This window comes from Delphinus delphis, chromosome 21 (genome assembly GCF_949987515.2).
Source record: "Delphinus delphis chromosome 21, mDelDel1.2, whole genome shotgun sequence".
NCBI classification, from domain to species: Eukaryota; Metazoa; Chordata; class Mammalia; order Artiodactyla; family Delphinidae; genus Delphinus; species Delphinus delphis.
The window spans coordinates 23,488,253-23,503,245 of record NC_082703.1 but is presented as its reverse complement, the minus strand read 5'-3'; positions in this window follow the sequence as shown (position 1 = coordinate 23,503,245).

Genomic DNA, 14,993 nt, shown 5'->3' with positions numbered 1-14,993 from the left:
ATCTCTAGTTTACTTATAATACCTAATACAATGTAAATTCTATATAAACAGTGGTAAATACTGTGCCAACAGTCGCTGGTGTGACAAATGCCAGGTTTGCTTTTTTGCAACTTTTTGAATTAAAAAAAAATTATTCTCCATCTGCAGTTGGTTGAATCCACTAATGCAGAACCCGTGGGTACGGAGGGCAGAGCATAGCTGCAAGTCTTTGCCTATTCTGAGCAGCGCTGTAAGAGTCTTCTTAAGGCCTAAACATTCATCAGGTTCCAGTGCTGTTGATGCTTTGGGGAATGAGAGAGAGGTGTGTTTAGGGTGGGCAAAGCAGTGTGGGTAGACAGAGCAGCCTTAGGAAGCAACAAGATCGATGGATCACCCAGATTCAGTAAAAGCAGGAATCTACCAACAGGTGGCTGTGGGAATAGAGTGCATACCCCCTTCCTCCAAATCTGGGGGAGTCATCAGAAATCTTGGTGAAACGATGAACATTCTACAGCCAGAGCTTGACATAGGGCCTCAAGCAAGTCTGTTTGGATATGAAAGAAAAAGGATGATTTGCAAAAGCCTGGAGGACTTAGAAGCATCCAGGCAGCTGACACTGGTTACAATTTGGCATAATTATGTGTGTGAATCAAAAGGAGAGAAGCCCTCATGATTCATCCTCTCCAGATTTGCTATTCTAGGTGATTGGGCACCGACTCAACCTATAGCCTGTGATGCCATTTTATTTCTCTGACTTTTTAAAAAGTCTTTTCAGTTTTTTTGTCTGCTACAAAGGAGAGCGCCTTTAGTAGACAGAATTCCTTCTTTTTATTTCCTTCAATTAATGATGTGCTAGTTTCTCGTGTTCTCTGATCGAAGCCATTTTTCCTCCTTTCACAAGTGCAACGCATAATTGCCCTGTATATGGAGAAAGGCCAAATGGGAATGAACAATTACATTGTTTTTCAAAATGGAAGTTATTTTCTTGGCTTTTCACACTATAAAAGGAACATTTTAAAGAAACTTTTGTTAAATCAGACAATACAGAAAGCTAAAGAGGAAAATCAAAATACCTGATTTCCTACCACACAGCTTTTTTTATTTTACAAAAATTCCGTGGTAGATGGTGCACAGTTGTGCAATTGACTTCGTTTCTCTCTAGCTCTGTTGTGTGAATATCTTTCTATGTCAATAAATGTGGAGCATCATTCTAAATGGCTGCATAGTATTCTGTTGGATAGAGTCCCTTCATTTATTTAACCAGAGTCTCATTTGTAGACATTTTAGAAGCAATGAAGAGATAAATGGCCTTTTACCAATATTCTTGCACATTTGTCCTATTGTTTCCTGGGGATACATCCTAGAAGTGGGAGGTAGTGACTAATTCATTAACACACGTATTGAACGCCTACTAACACACATCTCTATTGACACTGAGAAAAGAGCAATGATCTAGACAGACAAGGTCCCTCCTTCAGAGTGGTGAGTCTGGTAGAGAATTTGAGTATTAATTAAACAAGGAATTCAAATAAAGTGTGATGAGTGCTTTCATGGGGGAGGTACAGATTATTTTGGTTCAAAGGAAATGCACTTTTAAAAAGGCTCTTGGGCTTCCCTGGTGGCGCAGTGGTTGAGAGTCCGCCTGCCGATGCCCCGGTCCGGGAAGATCCCACATGCCGCGGGGCGGCTGGGCCCGTGAGCCACGGCCGCTGAGCCTGCGCGTCCGGAGCCTGTGCTCCGCAACAGGAGAGGAAGCTGGACCCTGTCCCCAGGGGCTGCCACCAAAGGGAATCACCCTCTGACAGTGCAGAGAGGGACTCATGACTGCTGTTTTTATCACAGCTCTTGCTGAATTTTTGCACTTCAGTGGGAGAATAATATCATTCTTTGATTTAATTATAGTAGAGCTTTGGGTCTTTCCAAGCAAGAAATCCTTCGCGATAGGGCCCAGTGAGAAAATATAGAGGCTGTTCTAAGCAGCCCTGATAACTGGGACCCAGAGCCACATCTGAAGGGCAGTGTCTCCGGTTTTTGATTAATTTCAATACGGTTCCTGTATTATTGTATTTTCCTTGGTTTTCGTGAATGAATTTTTCATGGATGATTGGGCTATTTGTGCTCTCTCTCTGACACGAAAGGTTTGGGCCCTTGCACAGGAACCACGCAGCACGCCCAAACCTGAAGCCAATCAATGCCGAGATAAACCTGACACTGGGCCAGTGGTTTGTAATGGCTCTGCCGACAGATAGGCAGCACGCACGCACACTGCCATTCAGACCAGTGCTGGGACTGACCAGTGGGGACAAATCAAACCTCGGCTCCAGAGTTGGTCGGTTGGTGTTGAAAACAAATTGTTGGGATTTGGAAAAAGATTCAATCATGTGTGAGTTATTATAGCTTGACAGTCCTCATTATTGGTTTATTGACTTTTATTTTTAGACTTTAAAACTCTTCCCATTGCAACCCTTCAGGGCACACAGACAGTAGCAATAAAATTACACAACCAGCAAGCTGACAACGGCCAGCCAGAGCGCCAGCTTCCGAAATTGTTCAAAACCAATCTCACTGTGGCCTCCTCGTGGATCAAATCCAGAGTAAACATGCATATTCTTTGCTCTCTGTCACCAAAGGTCTGAATACACCTCAGACATGGGAGGCCGGCAGAATCAGTGCAGTTTGGGACTGAAACTGGGTCTACAGTACAGCAAAAAGGAGAGCTGGGCCCTCCTCAAAAGTTTGCTAGTTGACTGTTGACGGCTAGGAGCCGGAGTCCTCACCTGGGTACCAGAGAATAACGGAGACCAGAAACAGGGAGTCAGAGGCCCCGGTCTGGAGCAAGTCTGGAACTTTCCAGCCATGCAATCTGAAAGAAAAGAGGACTGGGAAGGCGGAGGGAGACTGGCCGGACTCACCACTCATCCAAGGCACGTTTATTGGGTCCATGCGTGTGCTAGGAATTGTGCTAAGCACGGTGGATACAATTGTGAGCAGCAGAGACAGAGGCCCTGCTTTCCTGGTCATGTTGGTGATATGAGGATGGGCAGACAATGTAACGGTGTGACAACTAAGGCAGAGGAGAAATTCAGGAGGCCGCGGCCCCAACACCGACTGGGGGGCCGGGACAGCCCTCCCAGCAAGGCTTCCGGGCTGACGCCTAAAGGCTGGATGGGGGCGGCCGGACGGTGGCAGGGAAAGTGCTGCAGGCGCAGAGGAGGGGTCCATGGGTGCCCGGGCCCGAATCCGCAATCCCGGCGGGAGGAGGGCGGACCAGCGAGCGACTCCTGCCTCACCCCGCTTCTCCCCGCGCCCCAGCCCCCGGGCCGCCCCCGGGGCCCCGGCCTGACTGCCGCCGGCTCCAAGATCGCGCCCGCCCTTACTGCGGGCCGGGGGAGGGTGGCCCGGCCGGATGAACTTGACCCGGGGGAGGGTGGCCCGGGGAGAGGGTGGCCCGGCAGGGGGAGGGTCCGGGTGGGAGTGGCCCGTCCAGGGGGAGGGTGGCCCAGGTTGGGGATGGTCCGGGGGGCGGAGGGCCTGCCGGGTGAACTTGGCGGACGAGGGCGGCCCGGGGAGGCGGAGAGCCCGGACGGCGGGGCGGGGGGCGGCCGGCAGGCGGCGTCCTCTCCTCTCGCTGGGGCCCCGGGCCTGGGGCCGCGGCTGCCAATTTCTCGAAGGCCCGGCGGGGTCGGGGGAGGGAGTGGCTGGCAGCTGACCTGACAGGAAACCCCGAGCGTTCGATCGTTCTGTCAGTTGGTTTGGGGTCTGTCATTTCCTGTAAGTTATTTGTTTCTCCGTTAGGTCCGGAGGATATTTGTGGACAATTTAGGAGAGCTTCCGGATCTGAAAACAATCCCCGCTGACCCGGGTGGGGAAGCGCTTGCGTAGCCCCGAGGCCTTAGGTAACCATCCGACACGGCCCTCCCGCCCGCCCCGTCCGGGCGCTCCCTCGCTACTCCAGCGCCTTTCCGTCTTCCTCCCTTTGAGCTGACCTGGCTGCCTCTTCCCCTGCTCTGTACCCAGTTCTCCAGCAACACCCTGGCCTCCACACAGCTGGGAACGATGGAGAAGAACAACCCTGCGCTCGCTCGTCCGGCTTTCAAGCCCTGGTCAGGGACGTCTAGGGGGCCAGGCGCTGCCCAGGGATCCTGCCTCCTGTCCTGTGAGTTCACTCTTCCCTCATTTTGATGGCTGTTTTGCAAATTATCTCCCTCCCAGACCCCCAGATCCTGTGGATCTGATGGAGGCATCAAAAGAGGACTTCCATAAAGGCCACCCCACACCCACCCAGCTACCCATACACCTGGTCGTTCCCGCCATTACTCTGGGCGAGCTGCCGGTGCACCTCCCTGAGGCCAGCCTGTCGTTGGTACCCTGATCCCACCCTGCACCTTGTTCAAGGACGTCACAGCAGCAATCAGCCCCTCTCTCTCCTGCATCACCAACTGTTCCCTTTCTGTTGGACCAGTCATTCCCACCAATGCACAGACGTTCTTCGCATCTTACACAAACAAACAAAAACAATAACCAAAACCAAAAACAAAACCGAGGAAAACACATGTCCCTCCCAGCCTGCGCCTCGGTTCTCCACTCCCTCCATTCACAGCAACTCAGAAGAGTTGTCTCTGTCTCCGGGTCCAATCTGTAATCAAATCTTGTCGGTCTTACCTTCCAAATGTACCTAATATGATACCTCACTACCTAGCACTTCTGCAGCCAACACCCAGGTCCAGGCCCCCATTGCCTGGGTTGCGCGGTAGCCCCCTGCCTGTCTCCCGCGGGGCCTGCGCTCCCTTCCAGCGGAGAGCACCACAGCAGAGCCTTCCATTCACACTCAGAGTAAAAGCCTCGTGTAAGTAAAAGGCCTATGTAACCCTCACAGCCCCCCACACCCCTCCCTCCACTCTGACCCTGTCTCCTAACCCCCCGACTGAGCCCCAGCCAAAGGGCCCCCTTACTAGAAAGCTTTTGCCCCACAAGGGCCCTCCCCTCCTTCGGATCTCTGCTTCAATGTCCCCTCGTCAGGGCAGCCTCCTCTAAGAGCCTCCTTAGCATTGCTTCCACGTTCATTTCCTAATCCTCTTCCTGCTTACGTTTCCTCCGTAGAGTTTAGCACCGTCTGATATCCTATATATTTTCTTATTTACTTTATTGCCTTTCTCCCCCACTAGTTCTGTGAGAGCAGGAATTTTTTATTTGTTTTTGTCCAACTCTGTCTCCAGGAGGTGATAGTGCAATTGCTCCATGAATGGCAGATATTATTATTATTATTATTATTATTAAAGTGTTCCCAGGAATACAACCAAAATAGGTAGCTTTAACTCTAACCCACTTTATAAATTTGAGATACATTAAACACAGTAGCTAAACTCCAAAGATGGATCTCTGATGGGCTACAACGCCTGACGTCCATGCCTGTGTATAGTCCTGTCCCCTTGAATCTGATTTGGCCCTGTGACTTCCATGTAGACAACAGAATGCAGCCTCAGTGGCACTGAGTTCCGAGGCCAGGTCAGAGGAACCTCGCACTATCTACCATACTCATTGGACGGCATGCTCTCAGGGAAGCCACGGCCTGAAAGAAGGTCTACCACCCTGAGATCGCTATGTTGTGAGGAGTCCCACGCTCCTGGAGAGAGGCTGGAGAGAGAGAGGCACCCAGCCAACCCCCAGCTCTGCAGTCATCCCAGCCTACACACCACATGTGACCAGAGAAACCTTGGACGTCCAGCCAAGTGCCTTCAAGTGACTCCAGCCCCAGCCAGCATCTGATGGCAAGCTGCGCGAGAGACCGCAAGGGAGAATCACACAGTCGAACCCAGCCAAGCCACTGAACCCTGTGAGAGAAAAATATATTGTTGTTTCAAGCCACTGAGTTTTGGGACGGTTGGTTACACAGCAATAAATAACCGGACAGAGGACAACCCCAAAGTCAGCACCTCCTAGTGCCTATACAGCACTCAGATTTGCCCAGGCTAATCAGCATATGTGATCTGCTTAAAGAAACTCCAACATGAGAAATTTTGTTTAAAAGAGATAAATTAAAGGCTTATAAAGAGCATTGTCTTATTAGCAGTGCAGCTTCCAATGGACGCATTCATTAAGAGGGTCACGGCTACCAGTGCAGCTTCCAATGGACGCATTCATTAAGAGGGTCACGGCTACTTATCAGAAGCCTATGAGCAGGAAAACAGGAAGAGAGATGTGGGAAATAACTACCTTTTAAAGGTAATTAGGTACCAAGGTAAAGCATTCCAGAATTTATAGTGTAAGGAAATGAGAAAATTATGCAGTGACCAAAATTGAACTCACACACAACCTTCCAGGAACAAACACAGATATCAGATCACGTTAAGTATACTTATACTTCAAAAGTTAAATCTTACAGCCGTCATAATCCAAGTTGCTTCAATCCTCAACCTGCTTCAGCTTCTATTAACCAGCCTAGGACAGGACCAAGGAGAAACTGAATTGAAAACTGGATTTTCCAGGCCGGTGGTCTATAGAGCCCCACTTCACCAGACTGTTGCCAAACTTCTACTGTATCTAACACCTCTGAAGAGGACCTTCTACTATTTATGCACAGCTTAATAATTCCATCATTCAGTCAGGAGATCCGTTAACTCATGAAACCATCGAAACGTGTAGAATAAAGTTGCATGCTTTGGAATATTATGGAAAATTACTGAAGAGTTAGAAAATGTTTACCCTTTGTGTTTGTAAATCAAGGTTTGTAAATCAAAGCATTTGCCAATTTTGGATTCTCTCAACAGAATCAGAATACTACAGAAGAACTATAGTGAGTGAACAGTGGAAGAACGAATAGTATTCAGTTCAGGGCTAGAAAAAGGACTCCTTACCCCACAGGAAAGCCCGGTCAGTGTGTGGGCAGAAATCCGACGGTTCTAGTATTCTCATAAGGAAGTGAGCTGCAGGGTTGGTCTGTCCTGTGACTGAGGAAGAATAAAATAAAGGCTTTGATGTTTTTATTTAAAGCTTTTGCTCAATGATTCCATAAGAAGATCCATTAACCCATGAAACCATCAAAATGTGTCAGGAGTACAATAAAATCACACACTTTTTAGATATTATTGAAGATTTAGGGAATGTTTACCCTTTTGATAATTGGCATTTTCCCATAATCAGATGGGTTGAACAAGCCCTTCACATGAGCTGGGCATGAATAAGAAGAAAATAGAAGTGAGTGAAATCTGTGAGATGTGGGATTTTCTTCCTTACTAGGTGGTTGTTTATATTTCCCTTAAAAAACTGATATCCTCTGGCAAATGTCTCTAGGACAAAAAGCAAAGCCTAGTTCTGACAAAGAATTCTTCTACTTTAAAAGTGCTGGCCATACTTAGATGTTGAGAATTGAAATGTGAAGTCGTCTAGGTAAATGGATTGGTTCTGTAGAAAGAAAACTAATCAGGCTTCTGGAGTTCTCGGGTCCACCGTCAGCTCCAAGCAAGGTCTTGCAGGAAAGATGCTCCTGGTGCCTCATGAAGATGGAACAGGACGGGAGAAGGATTACGAGGTAGGAATGCTTTGGGGATTTTAAGAACTGCGAGACACTTTAGTAGTGAACATTTCAGAAATAAGATAGACCCAATAAAAGAACTAATGGAGGACAAATGATGGAACGGAGACCACTGGGGAGATGGAGGTAAAAAGCCCACAAAGAATTGGAAAGAAAAACACAGCCAGAGAGGGCTTCCCTGGTGGCGCAGTGGTTGAGAGTCCGCCTGCCGATGTAGGGGACACGGGTTCGTGCCCCGGTCCGGGAAGATCCCACATGCCGCGGAGCGGCTGGGCCCGTGAGCCATGGTCGCTGAGCCTGCGCGTCCGGAGCCTGTGCTCCGCAACGGGAGAGGCCACAACAGTGAGAGGCCCGCATACCGCAAAAAAAAAAAAAAAAAAAAAAAAAAAAAAAAGATGCCGATGCTTTCTTCTGAAAAAAAAAAAATAATAAGATCCTATGAACATTTAGTTAGAGAAGAAACCAAAAAAAGATGTCCAATAGATGCTAGTTCTTCTCTGCCTGCCTACCCATCATGCCCCTCCTCAGCTGGTGTTGGGACTCTTCATTCCTGTCCCAACCACCCCATGTAGGATGTTAACAGTGTATTTCAGGGATTAAGTAATGGACAGAGCCCTAAGTACATGCTGAGTTCTGAGCCCTAAGTAAGCACGTGGATTAAGGTGAACAGTTCGGCTGACAGTGGAAAAGCACCAGAGGCCAGTTATCTGTTTGCTTAACACTCGGTATGTTTAAATGTATTTTATGGGTTTAAAAACAAAAAGATTTCTACTCTTTTTTCAATAACAAATGTATAGTGTTTAGCCAATGTATAGTTTATAATGGGAGAAATTGGGCTTCCTCCCTCCCTCCCTCCTTCTTATTTTCTTCCGTATTTAAAAATCTAACCACTGTCTATAGTATGATTTTAGAATATAAGATGATTACCAAATGCATGATGGAACCCAAGTTTTCCTAGGTCTCACCAATGTTTGGAAGAGGTAGTATTAAGAGTAATCACCAATTTGCAGAGGCTCTTGCTTCTACCTGCTAGCACAAGAAGGCCACCTCGCTGTGGCCCCTCCCAAGAACTTCCTGGCATGCTCAGGGAGTGCCCCCTGTGTACTTCTCCAGGCCGCCAGTGCCCCACCCGCTCTAGCACTTCCTGCTGGGGCTGACACTGTGTCACCAGGCACCATGCCTCATCTTCTCACCCCCAGGGTACAGCTGTTCCCTGCCGGTAAGGTTACTGATGTCCTGAGTTCTCATTGTTCCCAGCCTATGGGAGAGTAAACTGTGCCAGAGGGAGGGAGTCTCAAAGCACTGCTGTTTCAGCCCCAGGATTTTACGGAGTGTGTTACAATAGATCATTCCATTTTATACTCATACATTTTATTCTCTCTGTCTCTAGATGCGCGAGTGTGAAGTAGACTGGGCCTGGAACAGGTTAGGGGAACAGCTGCCCCGGACCCTCCCGCCCAAGCCATTCAGAGCCTCTTCTTGGGCAACTTCTTCCCCTTGAATGAGTCTCTTTCCAGGAAGCTCCCCAGCTTTTGCAGATAGAGTTGCGTCCATTCACCAGTTCCCCAGCTGTAACCCAGGCTGAGTTCCTTCCTGGGAAGCTCCTCAGGCCCCCAATATACACTTCTGTGAGATGCCGCTGCCTGTCTGTCGTGGACAACAGAAGACCACCGTTCAAGTGAGAGACCCACGGCGTGGGCTCACAAATAAGCTATTTGGGGTAAACTTATTTTTCAAAAATTGGCACTTGCCTGTTTAATTATTCCTTAAGGCATAAATGTTCTATCATAAAGAATGATTTTAAAATGAGTTGGGCAATCACTTAAAAGATAACTGGTTGCAATAGTCCTGTATTCCAGTAGCATCTTTTTACAGATAACGCTATGGTTTCACCCCTTTTTTGTTTTTGTTTTTTTTTAATTAATTATTTTATTTATTTATTTTTAGCTGTTTTGGGTCTTTGTTGCTGCGCGCGGGCTTTCTCCAGTTGCGGCGAGCGGGGGCTACTCTTTGTTGCGGTGCGCGGGCTTCTCATTGCAGTGGCTTCTCTTGTTGCAGAGCACGGGCTCTAGGCGCCCGGGCTCAAAGTTGAGGCTCGCGGGCTCTAGAGTGCGGCCTCAGTAGTTGTGGTACACGGGCTTTGTTGCTCTGCGGCATGTGGGATCTTCCCGGACCGGGGCTCGAACTCGTGTCCCCTGCATCGGCAGGCGGATTGTTAACCACTGTGCCACCAGGGAAGTCCCTCCTTTCACCTTTATTTTGTAATTCTGCTGGTGGACGTACTGAGTTTCTTTGAGCCGTGGTTCTAAGAACATGGTTTAATTGCTACCTGTTTACCAACAAAGAACCTTGATTCTTTTTTGCTCAGACTCATCAAAAATACGGATGAGGGGCTTCCCTGGTGGCGCAGCGGTTGAGAATCCGCCTGCCAATGCAGGGGACACGGGTTCGAGTCCTGCTCTGGGAAGATCTCACATGCTGCGGAGCAACTAAGCCCGTAAGCCACAACTACCGAGCCTGCGCTCTAGAGCCCGCGAGCCACAACTACTGAGCCCACGTGCCACAACTACTGAAGCCCACGTGCCTAGAGCCAGTGCTCCACAACAAGAAATGCCAACGCAATGAGAAGCCCGCACACCGCGACGAAGAGTAGCCCCCGCTTGCAGCAACTAGAGAAAGCCCGTGCGCAGCAGCGAAGACCCAACGCAGCCAAAAATTAATTAATTAATTAATTAATTAAAAAGACAAAAGGAAAGGCTTGTATGAGGACATCCATTGGTGAAGTATGTGCCACACGCCTAAGATGACAGAGAAGCTGGCTTTTGTTCATGTTTTTTTGAGATTCTGTAAATGTTTTGGTCATTCTTCATTTCTTATGAAAACCATTCTTGATTTTCACGGTGAACGGCACACAGAAAACCATTTTGTTGCATCAAAGCTTCTCCGTGGATCCTCTGCTCTTATTCTGCTGCTACAGAGGAGTACCTTGAGTGAATTCTAAGAGGACTGCAGGCAGTAGCTCAGAAAAATAGACTGGGAACTTTGCACCCTGTGAAATGCCCACGTTGTCTCAGAGGCAGGGAAAATGCAAATTTGGGTCGTCAGGAGGCTAGGGGTATCATTCTCTCAGTTAATCAGTCATCGGTCATTACTGAGCACCTACAGTTAAGTGACAGGCAGTGGGCCAAGCACTGGCAATTCAGCTGCGAATAAACAGTCTCCAAATGTAACGCAGGGGTGTGGGGACACTTGGGGAAAGGAGCAGATCATGAGGTATAATATCGCGGTACACTGTGTCACATGGGTTATTGAAGGACACTTCCTCCCACTTCCTTCATTTGCTCTGTGACCTGTCTCCTGATCAGCCTGTTACTCGGGGCTGCCTCGCCCAGCCACGCTGCCATTGGCACCTGCAGGTTCTGTGATCTCTGAAGCAACAGAAAACCCATTCTCTCCAGAGTCCCCATCCACGCTGCAGCTTTTTGCTGTTAGTTTCCGAGAAGGACTTCCCACGGTTGGCACACGGTGCTCGTCGCCTTCGTTCCCACATGTCCCCGTGCTGCCCGGTGACAGCAGCACCTCCAGGACAGGCTGTGCGGGGAGAGAAGAAGACTCTCCCTCCCTGCCGATCCCAAGTCTCTGCTAGGTGTCGAGACCCTGTGCTGGGTGTTTTTGTGTACCCTGTCCCGTTCACCCAGCCCCATGAGGGAGGTGTGAATACCCTCATTTTATAAATGAAAATCTGAGAGTTTCTACAAATTTCCCAAGATCTCATAATTAAGAAGTCGCAGAGCCAAGACTCAAAACCAAGTCTATTTAATTCATTAGAAAAACCTTAGTCTAGGATGGCCTGTGATCCCACTAGAAATATAAACGGAATTAAAGACATTATGCATTTTCCTTTTTCTAAAAATATGTGAGCAATCTTCCTATTATTTCACTCACCTAGATGACACTCCCAGGAGAGCTAGAGGAGGCACTGGCTTAAGGGGTCAGAGAAGAGGGACAGGGATGTAGGGTGGGTACCCTCACTCTCCACCGTGGTGACAAGCTTGCCTTGACGTATCACTTCCCAAGAATTCTCACGTTACACACGCTCACATATTCATGCGCCCAGGGCATCACACAGAACGTTAGTGTTGTCTTTCACTGATGGTGGACTGTCCTTGAAACTTTTCCCCCAAAGTGACCTCTAGCAAAGTCATTAAAATCACTGTAGATATCCGGCCTTGGGTCCTTGTCACTCCAGCTCTGGGAAAGAGAACAGCCAACATCTACTGATCCAAATCCTGGTCACCTGGGAAAGGAAAAGGAGACATACAGCTTGCTTTTGTCATGTGACACTCCCAGCTAATTGGAAAGGAATTACCATTTGACCTCGCAGAAAATAAATTGAACCGGAGGGGATTGTGTTTTAAGTAAACCTGGTAGTTAAACGCAATCCTCCGCTCCCTCCACTTTTTCTTCAGAACAAACTGGATTTCATTTCACCTGGTCTGAGGAGAGTCTAAGTCATTGGCAAATGTTATTGGCCCATGTATGAAAGTTGAGCAAAATGAAAGTACAATATGCAAATGAACCCAAGTCACCTAGGTAGCAGCAGAAACGCAACTTTGCATTTCTGTGCAGTGTGACTGCTTGCGACAGTCATGACTTTCTTTGGCTTGTTTTAAAACTCACAGTGGCATAATTCTCTACAAAGCTTCAGTCCTACCTTGCACTTTTTTCTCAAGCTTCTGTATAGCGATGACTGAGCATGGTGTTACACCCAACATACCCCAGGGATCATCCTGGGAGACCCAGTCACAACTTACCCACGGCAAGGAGTGAGAACTCCTGCTTCTGACTTCCTGAGAATGATGGAAATGTGGGTCCTGGCAGCCCCTCCCAGATTTTATCTTGCCTGAACTCAGCAAGATAGCGATCACATGTTCAGCTGGAAATGGAGCTTCAAGAAATGGAAGCCGGGGAAGGGACACAGCACACTGGCCCCAGTGCTACCCCAAGCCCTCCGCTTGCTCAAAGGAACCCCCAGCCTCTGGTGTTGGCTGCACACACACCCCCTCGTGACCTCCCAGCCTCTTTGGAGGCTCCATTTTGGGGCCTGACCTGACCTGGCCTGGTTCCTTGTCTCCTGCTTGGCATATTTACCAAGTTTTCCATATCTTAAAATCTAGTTCTGGGCTTCCCTGGTGGCGCAGTGGTTGAGAGTCCGCCTGCTGTTGCAGGGGACGCGGGTTCGTGCCCCGGTCCGGGAGGATCCCACATGCCGCGGAGCGGCTGGGGCCGTGAGCCGTGGCCGCTGAGCCTGCGCGTCCGGAGCCTGTGCTCCGCAACGGGAGAGGCCGCAACAGTGAGAGGACCACGTACCGCAAAAAAAAAAAAAAAAATCTAGTTCTGCTGCAAATAGCTGGGCTCTCTGGCTTAAGCCCAAGAAAGTCTCTCACCCACCCACACAGCTGCTCAGTGACCTACATGCACCCGAGTTTTAGATGCCGGAGAGGGAAGGAGTTAGTTGGAAGCCTGTGTTAAGCAGTCTCTCCCGGGACTTTCCTGGTGGTCTAGTGGGTAAGACTCTGCGCTCCTAACGCAGGGGGCCGAGGTTCGATCCCTGGTTGGGGAACTAGATCCCACATGCATGCTGCAACTGAAAAGACCACATGCCGCAACTGAGAAGTCCATATGCTGCAACTAAGACCTGGCGCAACCAAAATAAATAAATTTAAAAAAATAAATCTTAAAAAAAAAAATCAGTCTCTCCCAATGCAACAGAGGTGAAGAGCCAAGGGCATTAAGCCCTTTTTCGTTGTTCACATCTCAATTAAAGTAGTTGCCACTTTCAAAAATAGTGATAATATTTCCTGAGGGCTTCTCAGTAGCGTGGCATTATATTAAATCCACCCAGGACTTTTTGCAGCCCAGAGGATGTGACATTTCTGGTCTCGATGAGCATATAATAAAAAGCAAGACATGGCAATTAATAGCAACTATTTATGGAGTGCAGATAGAGGCAGAAGGGCGTATGTGCGTAAGAGAAATTAATTCAATGCTTGCAAAAGGAAGACAATTATATCAGGAAAACGTGCCTACTTGGTGTAAAAAGGCCACTGCGGTTCTCGGCACTGAGCCACGCTCACCCTGCAAGCCTTGGTGCTTCGTATATTTATGTCTTTCGTTACCTTCATGATTGCAGGGAGCCAGTCCGCTGCCTGCCATCATTCTCCCCTTTATAGAATAGCCATGGGCGGTACAGGGTCGCTCAAGGTCATGGGCTCAAGACAGGGCTGGGTCTGGAGGGAGACGGTCATCGCCCCCATAGCTGCTTGGCAGCGTTTGTGAGGTTAATTAGCGGCTTCAGCTGATCACCTGCAGCACAGGTGTCCAGCTTCATCAGCACGACGCCTGGCTTCCTCGTCCCCAACCTCAAAGGAAAACGCCTGAGCTGGCTGGGGCTCAGGACTCTTAATTTCTATTACTTTTGAAGCACCATGAAAGAACACGGAAAAGAAGCTTAAACTCATTCTAATGACAATAACCCACCTATAACCATCACAATAACAGCAGGAACTCTGCTCTGTACTTCGCCATCAGGCGAGGCCTCTTGGAAACACTGAGAAATGCTTCTGCTGTTGTGTTCACCTCTCTTCCCTTCACTCAGATAATTCCTCTTGCCCCAGATGGAAGCCCCAGCTTGCTTGAAGCTCCCTGAAACTTCTTCCTCCCCTCCCCTCCTTTTCACCCTCCTGGAAGGGACACATTAAATTACCACGGCCTTTCTTTCATCTGCAAGCTTGACCACCACTGAGGGAAGCAGCCCTAAGGCTGGGGTGGAGAAAGGCGTGATCCATGCCTTAACTTTCTGGGCTTCACTTTACTGACTGTCCCCACCCAGTCCCAACCTAAAAGGATGGAGAAGGAGAGAGGGGTAAAGGCAGGATCCTACGTGTGGCAGTTTGAAAACGTGGCCCCCAGTTCTCTGATACTCCTTCTATCGCTAGGTGGCATCTCTGTCCTCTGCTCTCGAACCTGAGCCTGGCAACGATTTAACCAATAGAATACAGTGGATGCAAGATAATCACTGTGTCAGTTTGGGGCCCAGGCCTTAAGAAACTGGTAACTTCCACTTCTTGTCTCTTGGGAACCAGCCAGCAGACTGGTTGAGAAAGGCCAAGCCGATGGTAGAGAGGCCCGTGGGGACAGGAACCAAGCCCCCAAGCTCTCAACCAACAGCCAACGCCAACTCTCCAGCTATGTGCGAAAGCCATCTTGTAAGTGGATCCTCAGCCCCCTGACGTGCCCCAGCTGATACCTCGTGTAGCCGAGATGAGGCTTCTCCCATGCCCTCATTCCCGTCCAAATTGCAGACCTGATCTGCCGCATCAGTTTTTCAGACAGCAGTAAAGAACTGGAGCTCCAGGGTTCCAGCCTTCCTTGGGGGAGCCCAGGGAGGGATGCTGACCCTCCCCAAGCCCTCCCCAAGTGG